General features: G+C 33.0%; 1 long non-coding RNA gene across 2 annotated transcripts in view; it reads left to right on the forward strand.

Moving 5' to 3' along the window:
- The window catches only part of LOC134366629 (uncharacterized), a 98,901-nt gene that overhangs the window by 1,097 nt on the left and 84,451 nt on the right, over positions 1-13,353 (forward strand). The window lies entirely within an intron of this gene.

The raw sequence follows: 13,353 nt of genomic DNA on the forward strand, positions 1-13,353 counted from the left end.
ACTGCCTTTTAGGACTAAACTAGTGATTGTTTTCTAAACAACTAACATTTGCTTTATTTTTCCTTTTAGTAATACAGAATGTAGTACAGAAACAGTTAAGAAGTCAAGCTGAAATGCAGAACTAGAAAATAGAAACGAAAGAAATAAGAAAAAAAAAAGTTTAAGAAATAAGAAAAAAAGTGATTGTGATTCACTTTAAAGAAGCCGATGTCTAACTAGTCAGTGAGATCATTAAACAAAAGACTGTAGGAAAATTTGCACAAAGAATGATCTTTTTATTGTTGCCCTTGGATTAAATGTCAAGTGTTCTATAAATGTTTATTTTATATGTTAGTATCTCTTTTTTCATGATATCAGAAAAAATGATAGCAATCTTTAGAGTTATAGTGACTCAAATTTTATCTGATAACCATATCAAAAAAGTCTTCAAAATATAACCTTGTGCAGTGTGGTTATTCTGCTCTTTTTTATGATGTGTATGAAAAATGTTTTAAGAATTCCTATTCTCTGAAAAATGTGTCTTGTTTAACTGTACGGTATTCATCAATCTTGATAAATTCATTTATTAATTCTACTGCATTATCTAGAAGTTGCTTTTAGATTCTCTGCAGGCATAATTATGCAGTGGATAATGGCGGGGCTCATTTCATTGTTTCCAAACTTCATGCTTTTTTTCTTTCTTTTCTTGCATGATTTCCCTGACTAAATAGAACTGGTGGTAGTAGACATCCTTGTCTCTATTTTGATATGAAGGAGAGGTTTTTCAATATTTCACCACTTATTATATGTGCTGTAGTTTTCTAGGTTTGGGGGGGTTGTTTTCAGGAGAAAAAACCCTCATTTGTAGTAGATAAATTTTATCGAATGACTTTTCTGTATGTGCTGTCATAGTGACCTGATTTTGTTTGTTTGTCAAAGATGTTTGATTTGAAAGTGTGAAACCAACAAGAACAGCCTTCCTGTATTAAATCCAACTTGTTCATGGTGCATTGTAGTTGTAGTGTCTTCGAATTCTGTTTGTAAAACGTAAAGTTTTAATTCCACTTAAATTTTTATGTTTATTCTGAGGAATACAGACCTTTGATTTTTTTCATATGATGTCTTTATCAGTTTGGTGTCAATTTTAAAGGGTCCTATAAAACATTTTGGGCGGTTTTTGCTGTTTCTCTCCTATTAAGAGGTTGTGAAATATTGGATGTTATTTAATTCTCAAATATGGGAAAAATCAGGAATTCTAGATGGAAGACTTGGAATTCATTTATAGGAAAGTTTCCCTATAAAGATGCAGTTTACTGAATAAAGAATCCTTGAGATTTCCTAGTTTAACTATTTTGCTATTTTTTTTAATTTTATCATTTCATGAATTTCAAATTTATTGGCACAAATCTGCTCATAACGTAGTGCACATGTGTTCAGTATCCTAATGATGATTCCTTGTAAATTCCTGCTGTTGATAATGTGCGTCTTCTTTTTTATCACCTTGATCATTGTTGCCAGGGATTCATCACATTTTTATTCTTTCACCAAAAAAAAAAAGAGAAAATTCGTGCATTTGTCTTTTTTTGTTTGTTTTCGGTTTCATTAATTGACGTTAACTTTAGTTTTTCATGTTAAAAATTTTGGTTTAAATTCCTGATTTATTTTTTAATTTTATGAAAAAATATTTTTAAATCTTAAATTTGCACGATTTCATCTGTTACATTAATGCCCTAAATTTTCCATTAGACATGTATTTTGGTATGTACCACACAATTATTAAGAGCTTAAATGAGGTGTAATTGATTTAAAATAAACTGCACAAATTGAAATAAACGCTATATATTTTGGTGTGTGTGAGAGAGAGAAACCATCACCACAGTTAAGATTATGAGCATATTTATCCCTCTCCCCAGATTTCCTAGTGTACTTTTGGACTTTCCCCTCATAATTCCGCATAAACCCTCCCTTCTTTGCCATGCTATGCACATTCCTGTATGAGTCTGTTGATGGATCTGCAATTTCTTTTTTTCTTGGATAAACTTCAAGAAGTGGAATGGCTGAGTCATATGAGAGGTGTTCTTTCAGAGATGTTTGTGGTCAGTGTTTTTAATTGTAGCTCCTCTAATAGGTGAGCAGTGATATCTCGCTGTCACTCTAAATTGTATGGTGTACACGAGTCATTATTTTTTCTTTCATAGTTATCGCCAATACATGGACTAAATGAATCACAATCGTGATGCTTATCCTTTCCCCACATTTAGGCTTTTGCGTATATGTATTTTTTTAATCATATGCTTTATTTTCTGTGTGAAATACAATAGAAATAATTAGAAAGTTGAATTAATATTACTTATTTTAGTGAGCATTTGCTTTTGCTTCTGAGAGGCAGTCAGCAGGCACAAAGTTCATCTCATAGTTCATCTCAGAGAATTAGTCCTTTTGAACTGGATGTCAGGTTTTGTGAGGTGTGTTCTATTTCTGGTTGGTATTGACATTTACGGCATAATCCCTCAGGGATGCCAAATGAACCCTTGGGTGTCTTTCAGAACTTTTCTCTTTGGTTCACCGTTAGCTCTGCCTGTGTCCCCTAAGCTGAGCTTTTGAGACTGCTGGAAGCTCTGCTCAGCTGTTTAGTTTCTAAACTACACCTTTTTGCTTAGCGTCTTGGCTTCGTAATCACCTCATTTGAGTTCTCATATATTTTGAGTAAAAAAGAGTTACCAAACTTGGATGTCATGCCCTGGGCTTCTCTTCTGAGATCTTGTCTCTTCAAATGTTTGCTTCCTTGCGTTTGTAGTGCCTTCAAATAATATCTCTAATGTCTTCAAGTTTTCCTAGTTTTTTCTCAGCGAATGGTTAGCCTGGTAGACGTTTAGTTGTTTTTCCTCTGATACCAAGTTAACCTAATCTTTATAACAATAAGGTAAATTTACTTTAAAGGCAAGTAATCTTCTGAAGAGTGCATCTCTTCTGTCTTTTTCTGCTTAATGTACTGCACTTAAATGTTTTCATTGATTGCCTAAATGTTTCTCCAGTTGCCAACATGTGCCAGGTATGGATCATGTGGTGGGGGTACATTATTGAGGTATAGCATAGTGTAAGACAGACAAGTAAGTTTGGAATATATTATAGGATATAAGTTTTGTGGTAATTTTTAAGCTACATTGGTAACCAAAATGTTACCTATGTCTGTTTGTGTTGTGAGTTATGTTTACTGGTTGAAATAGAGTTTGGCAAATGAATCCTTTACTTATCTTGGTCTACATAGAATTAAGAAAATAGCAGTTTATATAAATGCAACCTCCTAACAGGGAAATTCCATTTATCCCCCTTTTCTTTGTGGTCTTTTTGTCCTATATTTTATTTAAATGTCTTGTGGAAATTTTCCATTATTTTTTTAAATGAGAAACTTGAATATTCAGTTAAATGTGTAGATCTTCATCTAACATTTCAATGAAGTTTATAAATCATATTTTATATTTAAAATATTACTTAACATTTTGCTTAGCAAAATTAGTTCTATTTTTAATGTTCTAACTTTTCATTTGAATTCTTTTTTGACATATTTTTTATGTTGTACAATGTGGTTTAATTTTTACATGTTTAAAATTTTCCAAATTTCTGTCTGTTGTTGATTTGTAATTTCAGTGTGTTGTGCTAGAAAACATACTTTGTTGCATTTTGGTACTTTTACTCTGTTGAGGTTTTTTCTACGGCCTAGTATGAGGTCTGCACTGGAAATGTTCCATGTATACATGCAAAGGATGTTTATTCTGCAATTGTGGGATGGAGTATTATACAGGTGTCTTTTGGGCCTTCTTATTTTATGATGTTGTTCACATCTTGCATATAATTGTTGATTTTTTGCCTGATTTTGTGCCTACATATTCTGTTCTGCCACTCCAGCTTTCTCAGAGTGGTTCATTGTATGGTGCTTCTTCCATTCTTTTACTTTCAGCATATTTGCAACTTTGAATATAATGTGTCCCATGTAGACAGCATGGAGTTATATGTTTTTTTATCTAGTCTGACAATCTTTTCCTTTGCTGGTATTGCTTAATCCTTTCACATTTAATATTGTGCTTGATATGGTTGGATTTGTGTCTGACTTTATTTTGGTTTTGTTTTCTATATGACTTATGACTATTTTTTCCTTGTCTCAGCATTTACTTCCTTTTATTAAGTAGACTTTTTCTGTGTACCATTTTAATTTCTTTAATAATTTCCATCATGCTTTCAGGTTATTATCTTAATGGTTTCTCTGTGACTTACAGTATAAATTTTATCAGAATCTAGTTTGGATTTACACTATTTTTAAAATTTGAACATTTAGTTTTACATATTTGTGGGGTACGGTGTGTTGATTCAATACAGGCATATACTGCCCAATGATTAACTTAGGACAGAGAGCATAGTTTTGTACTCATTGGTCCACCACTTCTGAGATTTACACAAAATTAATCTATACATCCATCCAGTAGGATCCAGAATATTTACTACCATTAAACTCCCTCATTTTCATGCTGTTTTTTATTCATATGTTTTTGTATGTTACACACCCCAAAATACGTTTATGTTTATTGCTGTATACAATCTAATGTCCATTGAAGAAGGTAGAAGAAAGGAGAGTGAATTATATTTGTAGAGTTCATTTGGTTTTGTATTAAACTTATGTACCACTTCTGAATTTTTTCATTTGTTTTCTGTGAATTTGTGTTACCATCTGGTCTTAATTTCTTACTCCTATGTAGTTTCATTCAAAAGCCCCTTTATCATGTGCTTATTGTCAAATATATTACATTGATATATGCTATATGACCAAAATACAATTTCTTTTATATTGCTTTGTGCGATTGTCCTTTAAGTCAGTTATGAGTAGAAAGGAACCTCAGTAAGTCACTATGCTTTGTTTAATCATTACCTACACAATTACTATTATTGGAGATCTTAATTTTTTTTCCATATAGATTCTACCTGCTGTCTACTATCACTCCTCTCCAGCTGAAGAACTTCATTTAACATTTCTTACATTGCAGGATATTAACAATAAATTCTTTGTTTTTATTTATCTGTGAAAGTTTTAATTTTTCCTTCATTTTGAAAGATGGCCTTGCTGGAAACAGGCATCTTGGTTGACAGTTTCTTTTTTCTTTCAGCACTTTGAATATGTCATGCCAGTGCATTCTGGCAGCGTTTCTGATGAAAAATAATCTGCTGGCCTTACCCATGAACACTTCTATGTGCTGATTTACTTTTCCTGCTTTCAAAATTTTCTCTTCATTTTTGGCTTTCAGCATATTGACTGTGATATCTCTTGAAGTGAATCTCTTTGCATTTAACTTCTTGGAATTTCATTGGGTTCTTAGGTGTGTAGATTAGTGTTTTTCATTGAATTCTGGGAGGTTTTTAGCTATTGTTTCTTTGAATATATGTTCTATTCTATTCTCTCTTGCCTCTTTCTGGTACTTAGTTATGTGTATATTGGTATTCTTGATTGTGTCCCGAATTTATCTGAGGCTCTTTTCATGTTTCCTCATTCCTTTTCCCTTCTGTTTTTCCAATTGCATGATTTCTATTGATTTATGTTCAAGTTTGGTAATTTTTCTTTGTCATCTCAAATTTCCTTTTGTAGTCATCCAGTGAATTTTTAATTTTGTTAATCATAGTTTTCTGCTTCAGAATTTCAATTTAGTACTTTCTCAAAATAAGAACTTCTAAGTGTTTATTAATATTCTGTATTTGATGTGTCATTGCTAATAGTATATCTCTTTAAATTTCAAAACATGGTTTTCTTTTGTTCTCTGAACATATTCATAATAGCTGTTGTAACATCTGTCTGCTAGTCCAACATCTGGGTTCCCTCAAAGGCAGTGTCTGATGTTTGCCTTTTGTCCTTTATATGTGTCACACATTCCTGTTTCTATCAATGTCTCATAACTTTTTTTGTTGTTAAGAAGTGGACATGTTGCATAATATAAGATAAGAAACATGGACATTTATCCCCCAGCTGGCTTGGTGCTGCCATTTGTCTGGTGTTTGTTTGGTGACAAAACTGGACTAATTTTATGAAGTCTGTTTCTACTGCAGAGTACGGTTTCTGATATCCTTTCTCAGATATTTCCCCATGTTGTCATCTTCTAGCTTGGCCTTTTTGAGTTCTTCGTCTGGTCAGCATAAGACACTGTTTTGTCACAGGTTTTATCTTTAAGCTTCTTACCAAAAAGGTATTCATCCTTTACCTTTGGTTATGTGTGTGGCTTGGGTACTCCTCTCATGGTTCTGGGTTTCAAATTTTACCTTGTTCCTCAGCATTGGAAAGATTGCATACCATTTTTCTTGTTCTCCGTGGATCCTGCTAAGAAGGCAGCTGTCATTTAAATCATTGTTCATGGGTGGGTAATCTATATCTATTTCTGTGAAGTATTTCCTGGGTATACATTAGCTTACTTCATTAATATTACTTATATTTCACATAGGTGCCAAATATACAGTTTACTAAGACTTCAAAAACTTCAATATACGGTCGAGCCTGTGGCGCACTCGGGAGAGTGCAGCGCTGGGAGCGCGGTGATGCACCCGCCGCGGGTTCGGATCCTATATAAGAATGGCCGGTGCACTCACTGGCTGAGTGCCGGTCACGAAAAAGACAAAAAAAAAAAAAAAAAACTTCAATATATTTTATGTCAATGCAGGTTATTCCATATGTGTAAATAGAAGGTAATTTATTGGGCAGTAACAATAAAGCAAAGCAAAAGCAGAACATATAGCTGGTATGAAAAATAAGAAAAGCCAAAAAGCAAACATTTAATTTTATCTTTAATACGTAAAGATATCTGCATGTGCACAACTTGAAATAAATTAAGCACATTTCCACATAAAATATCCAAATGGTTTGTTATTCTTATTGCTGATCTGGTATTACTTGTGACTTGGATGAGAAATTGAATGAGAAATGCCAAAACCCCTTGAGGGAGAATAAGGAGGTGACACTTGTATTGCAAAATATTTTATATCTAAGGCTATTCTACAGCATTCAGTAACATTAAACTTTGGCAAAACCATATCAGAAGCGATTCATAGAAATGTAGCAAATATCAGAATCTATGAGTAGCAATCAGAATCTATCAGCATGGACATGTACTTTCTGTGGACAGATAGAACAGAGGCCAATGATGAGAGGATATGCGTAACAATTCGATAGGCTTAATATGTAATAATTTTGGTATTTAAAATAATTATAATGATAGGTTAACAAATGGACTTAACGTTGCATCTAAGTACTGATGTACACACAAGCTATGTATAAATTGGCAATTACTCTCTTAAATATGCTTAATACTTAGTTCAAGTTATTCATAGCAAGACTCTATATAATATCTTGCTACGAGGTTGTCAAAGTGGTATAAAATAGAACTGGCTTTTTGAAAATCATTTGGCTTTTTTTTAACTTAAACTTCTATAATGTAATTCACCTTCTAATACCACATCTGACACAATTATTCACACATGTACATGAAATTATGGGTCCGAATATGGCAAAATTGCTATTTCTGAGTAAATTATGCTTTGTCTGTACCATGAATACTAGGTAGCTTTTTCAACCAATTTAAAGCTAGACTTATGGAAAAAACTTCCAGGATATATTGCTAAAAAGAAAGCAAATTGTAATTTACTTTCCAATCTGTGCACAATTTGTAAATATACTATTTATGTGAATACATATGTGTGTGTAGATCTATTAATACACACAGTTCGCTGCTAGTCATGGTTACTTGTGAAAGGAATGGAGATCTGCATTTTTTTTTTTTTTTTTTTTCAAATTTTATTTTGTCGATATACATTGTAGCTGATTAATGCTCCCCATCACCAAAACCTCCCTCCCTTCTCCCTCCCCCCCTCCCCCCCAACCATGTCCTTTCTGTTTGTTTGTTGTATCAACTTCAAATAATTGTGGTTGTTATATCTTCTTCCCCCCCCCCCGGTTTGTGTGTGTATGTGTGTATGTGTGTGTGTGAATTTATATATTAATTTTTAGCTCCCACCAATAAGTGAGAACATGTGGTATTTCTCTTTCTGTGCCTGACTTGTTTCACTTAATATAATTCTCTCGAGGTCCATCCATGTTGTTGCAAATGGCAGTATTTCATTCGTTTTAATAGCTGAGTAGTATTCCATTGTGTAGATGTACCACATTTTCCGTATCCACTCATCTGATGATGGGCATTTGGGCTGGTTCCAACTCTTGGCTATTGTAAAGAGTGCTGCGATGAACATTGGGGAACAGGTATACCTTCGACTTGATGATTTCCATTCCTCTGGGTATATTCCCAACAGTGGGATGGCTGGGTCGTATGGTAGATCTATTTGCAATTGTTTAAGGAACCTCCATACCATTTTCCATAGAGGCTGCACCATTTTGCAGTCCCACCAACAATGTATGAGAGTTCCTTTTTCTCCGCAGCCTCGCCAGCATTTATCGTTCATAGTCTTTTGGATTTTAGCCATCCTAACTGGGGTTAGATGGTATCTCAATGTGGTTTTGATTTGCATTTCCCGGATGCTGAGTGATGTTGAGCATTTTTTCATATGTCTGTTGGCCATTTGGATATCTTCCTTAGAGAAATGCCTACTTAGCTCTTTTGCCCATTTTTTAATTGGGTTGCTTGTTTTCTTCTTGTAAAGTTGTTTGAGTTCCTTATATATTCTGGATATTAATCCTTTGTCAGATGTATATTTTGCAAATATTTTCTCCCACTCTGTTGGTTGTCTTTTAACTCTTTTAATTGTTTCTTTTGCTGTGCAGAAGCTTTTTAGTCTGCATTTTGGAGAGTGTTCAGTGAGCACACGATGTATGTGTAATTAATAAATGAAAAACCAAAGAAATTGACAAAAGGTGGCATATGCTTTTCTTCTTTTTTTGAGTTAGTGCAGAACAGGAAAAGAAGCTATGCTTAAAAACTACAGAATTAGAAGTTTCACTGACATTAAACGTCAAGTGTATTATATAGTTTCCTTTATATTAAGGGGCTTCTGTTACCGTGATATCGGAGAAAATTGACAACAATGATCAGGGTTATGACGACTCTCAAAGTTTATGCAATAAGTATATAGAAAAAGCCTAAAAAACAAATCCTTGTCCTCTAGGGTTTGTCTGCCATTTCTGATGATATGTATACAAAGTTCATTAAAAAACTGCTATTCTCTGACAAATGTGTTTATGTTTGACTCTTTTGTGTCCATCAATCTTGCTAACGCTTATTAATTCTAATGAATTTCCTACAGATTGCTTTTAGATAGTCTGGAAACATAAACATGTAATGTTTTAATAGTGATGTTTGCATATCTTCCTTTTAAATTTCTGGTCTTTTACATTTTCTCTTGCATTATTGCCCTGGCTAAGACCGCCATAAAATGTTGCGTAGAACTGGGGACAGGAGATATTGTTGTATCTTTTCTGATTTCAGGGGTAAATTTTCAATGTTTTTCCACTGAGTAGGATATTTGCTGCAGTGTTCTGAGTTTTAGTTTTTAAACTTAAGTGTGGCAAATTATGTCAAATGGTTATTCCCTTTGTAATAGTACATTTTTTTCTTACTTTTTAAAAAGTGGTTTGATTTCAAAATGTTAAACCAACAAGAATTCGTTCTTGGATTAACCACAATTTGAGCATTGTGTTTTATAATTAATGCATCCTTGATTTTTAATATAAAACATAAGTTGTCGTTTTCTGTGGTTTGGTCATGCAGGATATGAACGGTTGATTTACTTTCTTATAATATCCTCATCAATTTGATGTAAAGTTTACAAAGTTCTCCTATAACATTTGGGAGAGTGTTCTTCTATTCTGCGGAAGACTTTGAACAAGATTGGTGTTATTTCTTTCTCATTATATGGAAAAGTTCAGGAATTCTGGCACTAAGACATAGAATTCTTTTGTAAAAAAGTTTTTTTTTATAAACACTACTGATTTAATAATTGAAGGAATATTGAGATTGCCCACTTTTAAAATTTTTTGTCATTCCATACACTATAAAATTTGTTAGCATAAAATTTATATAAATATCAATTTGTAGTATTATGTGTTTGTCTACAGGATTGGTAGTGGTGATTCAATCTACGTTTCTCGTACTGGTAATAGGTTTCTTTTATTTTTCTCCATAATTTGTGCAAGGGATCTGTCAATTTTATATTCATTTCAATAAAAACTTTGGGATTCGTCAATCTCTGCAATCATTAAAATTTCATTCACTGATTTAATTTTATTGTTTCATGTCTTCAATTATTTTTATAGTAAATTACTCATTTTTCAATTGCTTGAGGTCAGCTGTCATATCTTAAATTGTCAGTATTTTCACTTGTGCAATTAATGCTATTTATTTTCATTTGGATATATTTTGGGTCAATTCATACATCGTAATAGCTTTATTGAGGTGTAATTCACTTAATAAACTGCACAACTTTTAAATGAACAATATATGTTTTGAGATATTATATATTGTGAAACAGTCACCATAATCAAGATAATGTAACTATCCATGTCACATTCTTTTCCAAGTTTCTTGTGCATATATGTATTCCCTCTCTGCTGGTTCTGCCCAAACACTCCACCTTTTCCCATGCTATGCACCTTCTTCTGTAAGTCTTTCTATGGACATATACTTTCATTTTCTTAAAAAAAAGTAAACTTCCAGAAATGGATGACTGGATAGCATGATTAGTGTTTCTTTAAGTTATTTTACAGTATGACAAAGTAGTTTGCAACATTATACCATTTTACAGCTTACCAGCAATATGAGTGTCACAGGTGCTCAACATCTTTGCCATTGTTTGTCATGGTCAGAACTTTCGCTGTAGCCCTTCCAATAGGTATGCACTGGTATCACATTGTTGCTTATGTTGCAAGGTATAACCAAGTCATAGTTCTTTGTGTTCCAAGCATTCCCAGTAAATGGAGAAAACAGATTAAAGGCCTGATGCTAATCTTTTCCGTTCATGTTTTGCATGTATAGTTCTTTTTTATTGCATGCTGGCTTTTCTGTTTGATGTAGTATAGAGATAATTGCAGGCTCTGGGTGATTTTATCTTCCTCCAGGGACCATTTCTTTTGCTATTGAGAGGCAGTAACCTGGTGAAATGCCCTTTCTGACCTTGAGAACTTTTGAAGCTGGATTTCAAGTTATATTGTATTTCTTGTTCACATAGACATTTAGTGCATATCCCCTCTAGGATGTCAAAAGAACCTAAAATTTTAAAACACTAATTAGCCTTCTGCTTTGGTAGGCTCTGAGCTAAATTTGTGCTGCCTGTGATGGAGATAGTACTGGAAGACCGTCAGATGCTTAGTTTCTCAGCCTCAATTTTGTGTTAGCATCTTGAGTGCTCATTCAGATCTTTGAATTAACAAATACTTTGTGGCGAAGTTGATACCAAAGTTAGATCTCACCACTTGGGCTTTACTTCCTCCTGAAATTCTGGACCTTTAATTCTTGCCCCCTTAAACTTGTAATACCTCAAAGGGATATCTTTCATATATTTCCAGCTTTCCCAGTTTTTCTCAGCAGGATGCTTGGACTCGTTGATTATTACAGGAGGCAGGTTTTTTTTTTTTTTTTTTTCCCTAAACCTATTATTTAAAATCAGTTTTAATTAATAGGTGTTTTCCTCCCATAGCCAATTAATCCCAATTCTATATCAAGACTATGAACAAAATTAACTTAACTTTCTATTTTGAGATAAGTGTACATTCATTTGCAGTTACAAGAATTAATATGAAAAGGTCCATGTACCCTTTACTTATTTTCTCCCAGGATTAAAATCTTGAAATCCATGGAGCACTATCTCAAGCAGGATATTAATAATTATACAGTCAAGATAGAGAACATTTCAATCGCCACAAGAATCCCTCTCGTTTCCCTGTTATAGGCAGGCCCCTGTCGTTCGTCTCCCCATCCTTGACTTCTGGCAACTAATGATCTTTTCTTCATTAGTGTAATTTTTAAAAAATTTTATTAACATTATATTCATGGAATCATTCTGTATGTGACCTTTGGGACATTTTTTTTTCTCTCTCAATTTAATTATCCAGAGATTCATAAAGATTTTTGCGTGTATAAATAGGTTTTTAAAGTTTTTATTGCTGAGTAGAATTCCATGCTATGGATATACCACATCTTGTTTAACTATTTGAGGGACATCTGGGTGTTTTCAGTTTGGGGCTATTACAAATAAATCTGGGTCAAACATTTCTGTATATGTTTCCTTGGAAACATGCGTCTTTAGTTCTCTTTGCTAAATACCAAAGAGTGCAATGCTCTGTCATATGGTACTTGCATATTCAGGGATTTTTTTTTTTTCAGACTGCTGCAATTTGTAACAGTGGCTGCACCATCTTACATTCCAAGAAAGAGTGTCTGAGTTTGTCTGCATTTCATGGTGTCACTATATTTTATTTTAGCCATTAGGATAGCTGTGTAGTGATATCGCATTGTGATTTTAATTTGCATTTACCAAATAATTATAATGTTAAACATGTTTCCATGTGATTATTTGCTATTTGTATATCCTCTTTAGTGAAATCTCTATTTCTTTTGACCATTTTACAGTTGGAATTTTTAAAATGTGTGTTATGAGAATACTTTCTATATTACAGATACTCGTTTTCTGTCACATATTCGGCTTATAGATATTTTTCCCAGTATGTAGCTTCTCTCTCTGTTTGCTTAATAGAAAATAAAGCTATTAGCATAGTAAGTGTTTAATATTGACCAAGCCTAATTTCTCACGTTTCCCTTGTATGGATTGTATATTTGATGTCAAATCTGATTACTCTTTGTCTTGCCCGATGTCTGGAATGTTTTTAATCTTATTTCTTTTCTAAAAGTCTATTTTATAGATTTTTTAAAAAATTTATGATACATTTTGATGTTATTTTTGTATGAGGCATCATGAAGTTTAGATCGAAATCAAATTATGGGCCTATGAATGTCCAATTGCTATTGCATAATTTTTGAAAATACTCTTTCTCAATAGAATTGTTTGTAGCTTTATCAAAAATTAATTGGCCATGCTGTGTAGGGTTATTTCTGGGTTCTTTTTCTGTTTCTTTCATCTGTGTGTCTATCTTACTATGAATACCACACTGTCTTGATTACTATAGCTGTATAATACATCTTGAAATTAAGTGGAGTGAGTTTTCCCACATAATTTGTTATTTCAAAATGTTAAGTATTCTAGCTCTTTTTCCCGTTTATATCAATCTTAGGACAGTATTCTGAATATTTCCAAATAGTATTGTTAGAATTTACTTAGAAATTGTATTAAACCTTTACATCACTTAGGTGACAATTTAAATCTTTACCATGGTTAGCCGTCAAT

This window comes from Cynocephalus volans, chromosome X, assembly GCF_027409185.1.
Source record: "Cynocephalus volans isolate mCynVol1 chromosome X, mCynVol1.pri, whole genome shotgun sequence".
Lineage (NCBI taxonomy): Eukaryota > Metazoa > Chordata > Mammalia > Dermoptera > Cynocephalidae > Cynocephalus > Cynocephalus volans.